The 8244-nt window shown below is 45.5% G+C and overlaps 1 non-coding gene across 1 annotated transcript; it reads right to left on the bottom strand.

Annotated features, from left to right (window-relative positions):
• Window positions 1-794: 794 nt before the first annotated feature.
• LOC116974781 lies at window positions 795-986 on the bottom strand. Its single transcript, XR_004412438.1, has one exon. It is a non-coding gene; the product is annotated as a U2 spliceosomal RNA (small nuclear RNA).
• Window positions 987-8244: the final 7258 nt, after the last annotated feature.

Here is an 8244-nt window from a genome sequence, read left to right as displayed (position 1 = left end):
AGCCGTAGTACCTTTTGAAGAGGTAGAAGGAAAGGAAAACATAGAGATTAGGTTCCCCCCACCCCTCAATACGCGGGAATGTCTCCATTGCCGCTGCCTTGAGATTGGTTTCATGTGACGTAAGTTAGTACGTGGTGATTTAATTGGATATAAGGAATCGATATCTGGTGTCCATATTGCTTAGTGATTTCAGCAAATATTTTTGGTTTAAATGTATGTTACAGTATTTAGCTCACCTGATAGGTGAGTTACTGATGGTCAAACATGTTTGACGACATACGGTTTGCAATTGTTAATAAATTGTCACCTAATATCGATGTTCTCCGCCCAAGTGGTTTGGTATATGCCACCACTGATGTTGTTATCTTATAAGCGAACATGCAAATTTGGTGGATTACTGAGCAAATGCTTCACTAGAATTAAGTAAGTTAATATATAATATGTTTAAGTCAATTCATATTGGCATTAAGTATTACAAGCTCAGTAACACATCAGGACACATAAGATGTTACTCAAAACAGGTGGAAGTGTACAACCATAATCCTTCCTGCCGATAAATTCCATGATAACACTACAGATTAATCCATTTGCCCCCATATTACAGGTATGGAGATAGTTTTGAACACTAGTATCTCAGCTCATAGGAAAGGTACAAAGTTCAGTAGCTGGTAATGCTGCTATATCCCAATTACTTTGCCACGTAGTTGATTGGTGGTTAATGCACCATGACTGATAGTCTTAATGAATACCAGATAACAACGTTGTGGATGGTCAACGTAAATATCTGGATATATATTTTGTGCACCGTTCCCAGAGGCACTGCAATACTGGGTCGATGCGTGGAGTGGATGGAGCAAGCCCCTATTCCATCTCCCTGTTCCAAAATTCAATTTAATATATGGTCCCTAGATAAGGGACGTATCAGATTATTAAACTGATAAGAACAGATACTACACTTGATCTTAGCCAAAAGGCCGAGAAGCGATGCAGCTAAAGCTGTATCCAAGGATAGTTTGTCGTTAATATATAGACATGCCATGACGGAATGTTTCTAAGTGTCAGGGCTAGTTGATTCTGGATAACTTTGACTTAAATGCCGCAACGCTCATCATGGTTACTCCATCCGGGTAATTGCGGTATATCCGAAACTTATATGAGAAGGTACTGAATAGTGTGCATCTTCAAGGTCGATGTCTACCATAAAGTATCCTTGGATCCATGGTAGTAGTTACAAATCCCATGAATGGGTATACCTGGTGAAATACTCAAGTGGTTTATCAACGATGGTGCGACATTCACCATCGTGGGAGGGTAGACCACTTGGGGTGCTTGCTGAATTGGTGGCAAGATATTAATTCTATTCCCCTTGTATTTATTTATTTATTTATTTATTTATTTATTGGTATATAACTACCAAGAGTGATAGCTTCCTAACCAGGCGTGATTCATCCACCCCTTGTTAGTACAACCCTTAACCTTTATGTGATGGTAGGAACCATACTTATCTGTCTTCATTGTTGTTTTCTTCGGTTTCTGGTTCCTTGTTCTTGTAGGGACGATGTTTGTTGGGGGGTGGCGCATTTTCCCCTGGGGCCTGCTCTGGGCCGTGGCCTAAAATGCTACGGGTTTGGCATGCAGGCCCCGAGCTTTCACCAGTACCATGAGGTAGACGCCCCTGGTGGACACGTAGAGGTACTGCTGTCTGGTTTAGTGTGGTGCTCATTCCAGACTCTGCCCTCTTGTGCCGAATAGTTTGAACACTTCGTCCAGTTTTTTAGGACTGGTTTGGTAAGTGCCAGGTAGCAGGATCTGTGCTTGTGAGGTCGGCGTTCTCATAGTCCTGTTAATTTCATAGATTGAGGGCAGGTTTGTGAGTTCATTTCAGAAGTTATGAGGTATACCGTTGAACAGTAGGGTCAGGTGTTTTGCCATACTACCCTGCCCTTCTGGAATGAGCAGGTGGACATGATAGCCGACGTCAGGGTACCAAATGCATTTTTAAAATATTTAGGTTAAATGCGCTGCTCAATGTATCCCCCAATAATGGCGGGCACTTTGAGTAAATGCAATTTAGGGGAGGCGTGATAAAACCAACGCCTCATGGCTACCTGTCTTGGAGAGGTTTTTTGGAAAAGACAGGTAATAAGCTGGCCATCAGTTGAGACTGAAAAGCCATCTCGCTAGTGGTGGAGCCACATAGCGGCCACACCCAGCAGCTCTTCCTGATCCTGTACCTCAAGCATACTCCCGATATTGTTCAGCCAGTGACCCCTCTTCATGACCAGCCCAGCCACTGGTCACCCCAAAGCTAACCACACTAAGGAAGTGATGGGCAGTGCCTAGGCACTGTGGAGGGTATGCCTGAACCCTCCAGCGAGACTGCCCCTCACGTAGCGGGTGGAGAGACGTCCCCTCCGACAAGTCGGAAGCCACCGGCCGGATGCCTCTTCGGATGGCTGAACATCCAGCCCGCAGCTCAGGCACTAGCGGGACTGGCTTCGGCGTGGCGTGGGGATAGCGGAACGCCCGGTAAATGTTCCTACCGCCTTCTTCTGGAGCTTTTGTGCCTTGTAGAAGCGAGAGCGCCCCTCAAGCAGCGCATCTCGCAAGCACCTGCTCCGAAAGCCGCTCCAGCGGCTCAGGCGGCTCTCTCCCCCCGTGCGGGTAGAGAGACGTCCCGTCCCAAATCGGGAACACCTGCCGGATGCCTCTTCGGGTGGCTATACATCCAGCCCGCTATCGGGCTGGCCTCGGTGTCGGGGAATTGCGGAACACCGGGTCGCTCCTACTGCCTGTTGCTGCCCCCTTCCCCCCGACGGGAAACGTTCCTCCTCGAACGGGGGACAGTTTTGTTCCAGAGCCTTTTTCTCTGCCTGTAAAACACAAGCAGAAAAAGGGGCTCCCCTGTAAAAGAAACCCGACCTCAGGATACTCACCTGACGGTCCGTTTCTCTGTTGCGGGAGAGCATAACTCCCGCTGCCGCTGTTGCACTGCTGGCGTAATGCCGCGCCTGCGCACTGAGCGGGTTCTTCACGTAGTCACTCACGTGACTCCGAAGTAAAATTATAAAAGGACTGGACAAGCTAGATGCAGGAAAAATGTTCCCAATGTTGGACGAGTCCAGAACCAGGGGCCACAGTCTTAGACTAAAGGGGAAGTCATTTAAGACCGAGGTGAGAAAAAAACGTTTTCACCCAGAGAGTTGTGAATTTATGGAATTCCCTGCCACAGAGGGCAGTGGAGGCCAAATCACTGGATGAATTTAAGAGAGAGTTAGATAGAGCTCTTGGGGCTAGTGGAGTCAAGGGATATGGGGAGAAGGCAGGCACGGGTTATTGATAGGGGACGATCAGCCATGATCACAAAGAATGGCGGTGCTTGCTCGAAGGGATGAATGACCTCCTCCTGCACCTATTTTCTATTATATTCCTATTTCTAATTAACCCACTATCTTCCAAATGGGAATAAATCCCATCCTGAAAAATCTTCTCCAATCGTTTCCCTACCACTGATGGGGGACTCACCAAGCTCTAAGTCCCTCAATTCCTTCTGATTTCTTGCTTCAACAAAGGAACGACATTAGATACTCTCCTGTCTACACGGATCTCTTTTGTGGCTAGCGAAATTGTGAAGAAATAGGGCAGCATGGTGGCGCAGCGGTAGAGTTGCTGCCTTACAGTGCTTGCAGCACCAGAGACCCGGGTTCGATCCCGACTACTGGTGCTTTCTGTATGGAGTTTCTACGTTCTCCCCGTGAACGCGTCGATTTTCTCTGGATTTGCACCCACACTCCAAAGCCATACAGGTATGTAGGTTAATGGGCTTGGTGTAAGTGTACATTGTCCCTGGTGTGTGTAGGGTAGTGTTAATGTGTGGGGATCTCTGGTCGTTGGGGACACGGTGGGCCGAAGGGCCTCTTTCCGTGCTGTATCTCCAAACTGAAATATCAATTAAAAAAAATTGCATAGGAAAGAACTGCAGGCGCTGGTTTAAATCGAAGGTTGACACAAAATGCTGGATTAACTCAGCGTAAATCAAAAGTAGACACAAAGTGCTGGAGTAGCTCAGCGTAAATCGAAGATAGACACGAAATGCTAGAGTTACTCAGCTGAGTTACTCCAGCACTTTGTGTTTACCCTCGATTTAGCCTGTCCCGCTGCGTTAATCCAGCTATTTGTGTCAACCTTTAAAAATGCCCCTATGTAAGCATTTAGCACTGAGTAATTGTATTGATTTGTTTTATTTTTTATCTACAGTTTGTCAGAGAAACCAAAATGTATTTTAAATCCAAGGAATGTGTTTGGTTTAAATTAAACTCCCCCAAAATAAGGCAGTGAATTGTATGCTGTTGTGATTTATACATTAGTTATTGCAGTGGTTAAAAGTGGTTGGTAGATCTACAATTATCACAACAAAGTTATCAATGGGGATTGAAAGGGCTTCAGTATATTTTTATCTGGCATCTTGATTGTCATTCTGCTGCCACTCCATGAGCATCTGTTTTACTCTTTACTGTGGCTGCAGTTGGAATGCAGTAACTGCAAGAAACACATGCAAGGAGATAGACACAAAATGCTGGAGTAACTCAGCGGGACAGGCAGCATCTCTGGAGAGAAAGAATGGGTTATGTTTCAGGTTGAGATCCTTCTTTGGCTTTGTATGTGGCACATTGTGTCTTACTAGCTCGATCGAGATTTTTGAGGAGATGACAAGGGTAATTGATGAGGGTTGGGCAGGAGATGTTGTCTACATGTATTTTGCTAAGAGATTTGGTCCTCCATGGTAGAAAAGCAGGTCAGGCAGCATCTCTGGAGAGAAGGAACGGGTGATGTTTCGGGTCGAAACCCTTCTTCAGACAGTTTTGCTCTGGGCCATTGAGTTTAGAAGGTTAAGGTCATTGAAACTCACATAATAATGAAAGACATAGATAGAGTGGATGTGGAAAGGATGTTTTTGCTGATGCGAGAGTCTTGGACCAGAGGGAGCTCAGAATTAAACGGCACTCTTTTAGGAGGTGAGGAGGAACTTCTTTAGTCAGAGGGTAAATCTGTGGAACACTGCCATAGAGGGCTGTGGAGGCCAGGTCAGTGGATATTTTTAGCCAAATTTTTGGTTAGAACGGGTGTCAAGGGTTATGGGAAGAAGGCAGGAAAATGGGATTAGGAGGCAGAGAACAGCCATGATTAAATGGTGGAGTAGACCCGATGGGCCGAGTGGCCTAATTCTACTGCTATAACTTGTGAACTTGTCACCCATTCCCTCTCTCCAGAGATGCTGCCTGTCCTGTTGAGTTACTCCAGCATTTTGTGCCTATCTTGGGTATAAACCAGCATTGGCAGTTCCTTCCTAAGCAGATCTGCTCAGTAGACAATAAAGAGAATAGTGAGTATCATGGCTCAATGAAGCTTGATGCTGTACTGTTGTAAGTCAATGATTGTGCCTGTAATCTGTTGCTCGTAGTTAGACAAGCAGAACAAGAAAGCACCAGGAGTATCGCCTGCCTGGTGATGCAAATTGAAATGCATTCAAATCTTTTGCATTACCAGTCTTAATATATTGATAAATCGAAGGCATGGAGAAAGACTGCTATTGTATCTTCCAAGTTTTTTTTTCTGTGTAAAGTAGGTTAACGACCACATTAGGTGGTGGCTGTTGAGAGCCACAAGTCAGTTCCATTCGATTAGTTCACATCGACCACCAATTTATTGAAGATAGACACAAATTGCTGGCATAACTCAGAGGGATAGGCTGCATCGCCAGGCTCCCTCATCTTTATTATTTACAGAACATGACACACGCCCTTCGTTTCTTCAATGTCTTCCATTTTCCAGGTCCCCACTCCCTCATCTTTACTATTTAATTCCGTCCTACACCAATTTATTCATCAATGGTCTGAACATTTATTGAACCCAGTGACCAGAGCAGTTTTGGATGTAGAGTCCATGAGAGTTTCTAACTTTTGGTGAGGTAGACAAAAATGCTGGAGGAACTCAGTAGAATTAGGCCATTCGGCCCATCGAGTCTACTCTGCCATTCAATCATGGCTTTTCTCTGCCTCCTAATCCCATTTTTTTGCCTTCTTCCCATAACCCTTGACATCCGTCCTAACCAAAAATTTGGCTATCTCTGCCTTAAAACTATCCACTGACTTGGCCTCTGGATGCACTCTATATTTAAAAAAAAATAGTCTACATCTTTATTCCTACTACCAAAATGCATGACTCCACACTTTGCTACGCTATATTCCATCTGCCACTTCTCTGCCCAATCTCCCAACCTGTCCAAGTCCTTCAGCAGAGTCCCTGCTTTCTCTACACCACCCGCCCCTCCACCTATTTTTGTATCATCTGCAAACTTGACCACAAAGCCTTCAATCCCCTCGTCCAAATAATTAATGTACAACGTGAAGAGTAGTGGCCCCAGCACTGACAACTGAGAAGCAAGCAGTAATTAAGGAATTCCTAATCTCCAAGTAAATATGATAGAATGCCAGCACAGGCTGCCATAAGGCTGAGAAGAATTACGGGGGCAGGGGACATGGTGGTCGATTACTCTGACCTCTGGTGGTACACACTGTATATAAATATGTATATATGGGTGTGTATATATATATGTGTGTGCGTGTGCATGTGTGTGCGTGTATGGGTATGTGTACATAGATATGTATATATACACACCCTGAACTTGTTTTTGTCGTTTATTATATTGTTTACAGTGTACTATGTTTATACATTCTGTACTATGTTTATACATTTCATTGTTTTATCTGAAACATATGACAATGAAACACTCCTGAATCTTGACTCTGTTAACTTGGAAGATGAGTTACCCCATGTGTAGGAAGAAACTGCAGATGCTGGTTCACACCGAAGATAGCCACAAAATGCTGGAGTAACTCAGCGGGGCAGGCAGTCTGAAGAAGGGTCTCAACTCGAAACATCACATCACCCATTCCTTCTATCCAGAGATGCTGCCTGTCCTGCTGAGTTACTCCAGCTGGTTGTGTCTATGATGAGCCTGCTCCTATGATCAACAAACCAGTGATCACTGCATGCAGTGTTATGGGCCTGCCCCACTTAGGCGACTGCAGGAGACTATGCAGTCGCCACATGGTCGTCACATGTTCGCGGGTGGTTGCGGGGTAGTCGCCTTCATGGTCGTGAGGAGTTCCCGCATTCAAGGAACTAGTCGCGGCCTCATTATGGTCGCCGCAAATTTTTCAACATGTTGAAAAATTAGTGGAAAGCAGAATGAAGCCGCCATGGAGAGTAGCGAGAATTCTCGTGCTGTAGGTGGGTCGCCAGAGGGTCGTGGTGGGTTGCAGGAGGTTGGAGGTTCTCGTAGGTTCTCGTAGGTTGTAGCCGGTGCTGACTGGTGAATTTCATTGGCTCATTGGGAAAAAAAACGTAAGCAGTATTTTTCAGAATCAAGGATATCTGACCGGTAATGTTAATGTCTGCCGAGCTTCACAGACGTGTATCTCTGGCATCTTAAAAGTTGTCTCCACTCCTTCTCCTTCCCTCTCCCCCCTTCTCCCCCCCCCCTTTTTAAAGGACTTACCGTACACTGTGCTTTAGCCGTCTTAATTACAGCGCCAACCTTCTTGTTCATCGCGGTGTGTGTCTGTATCACCTTGGCTTTGTACCGTGTGAATTTCACTCAGACAGCGCTCACCCCACTTGCCCTGTCCCCCGCCTGCATAACGGGCTGGTGAAGGAAGCGACGTGTGTGTGTGTGTGTTTCACTCTGACAGTTGCCGTTCCAGTTGCCAGTTTTTCAGGCGACTGCCGGCAACTTGACAGTCGATGGCAGTCGCCTGAAAAATCGCCTAAGTGGGACTGGCCCATTAGGCTTTGAAAGGTGAGGCTGGGAGGTGCAGGACCACAAAGTGGTCATAGGACATAATGCTCAAAGCCTTTAATAGTGTGCTGCTAAATGTTAATATGTGTTAGAAATAAGTATGATAGATTTCCCTCGGATTCTGAAATCTACCTTAACAATAGAGGAAATGTCCTTGTGCTACCAGATGGCCCACAAACAATAACTGCACACTGGTGAATAATGCTAGGAACTACCCATGCTAATTTCCTGATTAGTTTACTTTAGTTTAGAGATACAGCACGGAAACAGGCCCTTCGGCCCATCGAGTCCGCACCGAACAGCGATCCCCGCACATTAACATTACCCTACACAAACAAGGGACAATTTACAATTTTATCGAAGCCAATTAACCTACAAACCTG

The sequence above is a fragment of the Amblyraja radiata genome, chromosome 6 (genome assembly GCF_010909765.2).
Source record: "Amblyraja radiata isolate CabotCenter1 chromosome 6, sAmbRad1.1.pri, whole genome shotgun sequence".
NCBI lineage: Eukaryota > Metazoa > Chordata > Chondrichthyes > Rajiformes > Rajidae > Amblyraja > Amblyraja radiata.
The sequence above is the reverse complement of the archived record's forward strand: the minus strand, read 5'-3'. Positions and strand labels throughout refer to the sequence as shown.